The following is a 3,464-nucleotide window of genomic DNA, read 5'->3' as shown; positions in this document are numbered from 1 at the left end:
TGCCTTTGGCACTCGTGCCATAGGTTGCCTACCCCTGAAATAGACCATCACTCACCTTTTTCTCTGGCCTGGGAGTGACTTGACACAATCCTGCTAACTTCTGGTCTACTCACATACTTATAGGCTTTCCATGATACAATTTCATAAAATCATCCACAATTCAGAAGTGGTACAGACAGAACCCCCAAATCATCAGAGTATATATGTAATGAAGAAAGAGAGACTCAAGTCATTGGGCATTTGATTTTCTCAGGAGGAGGATGGGAACTGTTTTGGGAATTTAGCAGAATTCTCTATTTATAGCACATCTGTGAGTGGGAAGATTTGGCATCTGGGTAGGTTAGGACACTTAGTACTATGGGATTTTTCAGGTGATTTTGATAACAGAGATGAGTGGCTTGATTTTTTGAGTTTGTGAAGAAAATGGCTGGCTAGTGGGAAAAGGCCTGCATGCATACTGAGAAGCCCCATCATAAGAGAAGGTGACTTTCATCCATATTGGCAAACTGATTCCTGCTGGACTTCACACTTGGCCCATACCTAAATTTAGTCTACCTTGGTCTCCCCACTATCATAGTAGTCAATATTCATATCACTGATCTATGTCATTTCACAGTAACAAAGTGTACACAGTAACACAAAGTAACATAAACATCAGTTATTTAGACTGGGGAAAATCTGCACCACGGAATGTGCACATAATTAATGAGCTGTGCATATTTTTATTTTTCTGTGCAGAAAAAAGCTTCTGCTGGAAAGTTGCTGCAGTTCCGCCTTTTCCCCATCAGAGAGCACTGTGGCACTAGAACAGAGCAGCCCTCCCCCACTAGCTCCAACAGAAAATAACTTTGGATGGAAAGTTGCTGCAGTTCTGCCTTTTGCCCACCAGAGAGCACTATGATGATAGAACAGAGCAGCAGCTCCTGGCCAGCTAGGGAAGAGAAAGAGCCTGCCTTTTTCACAGCGCCTGTTGGGCCAGGTCACAAGACAGGAGCTATGGGAAGACAGACAGCATGGGGCTGCTGTGAGGGTCAGACAGGGACTCATAGGTAAGGCTACGATTTAGTCACTGGTGTTTTTAGTAAAAGTCATGGACAGGTCATGGGCAATAAACAAAAAGTCACAGCCCATGACCTCTCCATGACTTTTATTAAAAATACTCCTAACTAAATCTTAGGTGCTGGGGGTGACGCTTCCTGGGAGGATGCCCTAGGGGGCCCCACTGTTGCTGCTGACCCGGGGGGTGGGGGAGGTACAGCCTAAGATCCCCGCCACTGCTGCTCCAGGCAGGGGGGCAGCACTCTGGGGCCCCACCACTGTTGCTCTTCCTGGCAGGGGTGGCTTGGGGCACCGCTGCTGCTCCCTGACCACTGTTCTGGGGCAGCCTGGGGCTGCCCAAGCAGCAGCCAGTGTGGCTAGCCCCGGGTTGCCTGAGCAGCAGCCAGTGCCCAGCTGCTCGGGTGGCCCTGGGGTCAACCACACCAGCTGCTGTAGAAGTCCCAGAGGTCCCAGAAAGTCACAGAATCCATGACTTCCGTGACCTCTGTGAAAGACTCGCAGCCTTAGTCATAAGGGCTAGTGGGGGAGGACAGACTGGGGCAGGGGTTGAATGGGAGTGGAGGCGCATGGTGACAGTGGAGGGGGTGCAGGGCTACATAGGGAAACAGGTGGCTGAGTGGGGGCACAGAGACACATGGGGACAGGGGGAGGGGGTGCTGGGCAACATGGGGAGGGGGGAGTGGGTGTCTGAGTGGGGGTGGAGGGACATATGTGGACGGGGGTTGTAGCCTAGTGGACTAGTATGCCTTTATTATATTCACTGCTACTGTAGCCCAGTGGGCTAGCTTGCCTTCATTATATTTACTGCTTTGCATTATATTCAGCGGTAATGTAATAAACCTTCAGGCCTGTATCCTGTAAGACATTAGCTTCAGCAAATTAGCATAAGGCTTGAGACCTATGAACTTAGAAAAGATAAATGGCCCTACAGAAAACCCAAGTATTTGAGGAACTGAAAATAGAGTTTTAGGGCAAGTTCTGACCACAGGTAAAAATTTCAACCACAGAAGCGTCCTGGCAATGAACTGATGTACGTAACAGGTACGTGAGATACATGTAAGGCTAGCCTGCTTGCTTGCTTTTTTATATATCTATATCTATATAGATATAGATATCTTTTTTTATAAGTTTCTTATTTTCTTATAGGTGTGATTGTTTTATTATAATACGTTTATATTAGGGTATATTTTGCTGTACCTGCAGGCCACATCCTGTGTAGTGAGCTAAGGCAAAGTTAGCATACGTATGTCTGGGACCTTTCACCTAGATAAATGGAGCTAAAGCATAAGGTCCATATATGACTGCAACCTTTAACATAGAGGATGCGTTAAAGAGGGTTGGCATAGGGGCTTTCCTAAGTTCATACCCTTTTAAACTTAACAGGTACACCACAACTTAGAACTTGGAAAGAACCGAAATAACAAGTTAGGACAGAAAAAACAAATGTGATATCTAATCACAAAAGGGCCATGGTAACGAATTGACGTATATAATAAATTGAGATCATTGATATACTAACGTATAGGAAAAAGACACTCCAACATTAGTAAGGTGAAGAAATACAAATAAGGAGAAAGGAAAAATCCCCTACTGAATATGCATCAAACATAACAGTGTCAGCGTAACAAATTATAAAAGTGGCACCCCACCCTAGGGGCAGTAGCAGAGAGAGATGTAGTCGTTGGGGGTGCCAGAATGATAGGGAAGGTGATGGTGATGAGGAAGATGACGGCTAACATTTCAGGTTATTCTACAAGGGATGGTGCGAGTATATGGGTGTGTAGATGTACGTTCTGTAGTATTTCTATCTATCGTACTAAGTTGGGTTGTTTGTGACTGTGCTAAACGTATTAATAAACTATATTTGTAAATATAAAAGAGTTCCTATATTGTGAGTGTTGCAACTGTGCACATCAGGGTTCCCAACTATATAATAATTTAAATAATAGTGGGCCTGATCTTGGGGCAAGAACCTGGCAACCCCCAAAATGATAACTGGGGCTTCTTAAGAAATCAATATAATAAATACATAATCTAAGATCAGGCTACAGGGTGCAGGGACACATTGGGACAAGGGCAGATGTGCCTGATTGAATGGAAGAGGCTAGGGGTCAGCCAGGGTCTGCATGCGGGAAGCTCCCTAACAGTCACCCCCCCCCAGGCAACCCCCCCCCCCCAAAACAACCCTGTTCCATACTTTCCCCACCCATATCCAACAATCCTCCAAGTTCACACCCAGGCTTCTTCCCAGCAATTACTTCCCTCTCCCTCAGCTCCTCCGTTACCCGTGACTTCCCTAAGCCTTTGCACTGCTTCTGAGGGGTGCAGGAAATACAGTTCTATATTGTAGTTTAAATGAATTACACTGCTCTACAGCCAAAATGCTTCTGAAATAAATGTAGTCA

This window comes from Terrapene carolina, unplaced genomic scaffold (assembly GCF_002925995.2).
Source record: "Terrapene carolina triunguis isolate 2854851 unplaced genomic scaffold, T_m_triunguis-2.0 Scaffold69, whole genome shotgun sequence".
NCBI lineage: Eukaryota > Metazoa > Chordata > Testudines > Emydidae > Terrapene > Terrapene triunguis.
The sequence above is the reverse complement of the archived record's forward strand: the minus strand, read 5'-3'. Positions refer to the sequence as shown.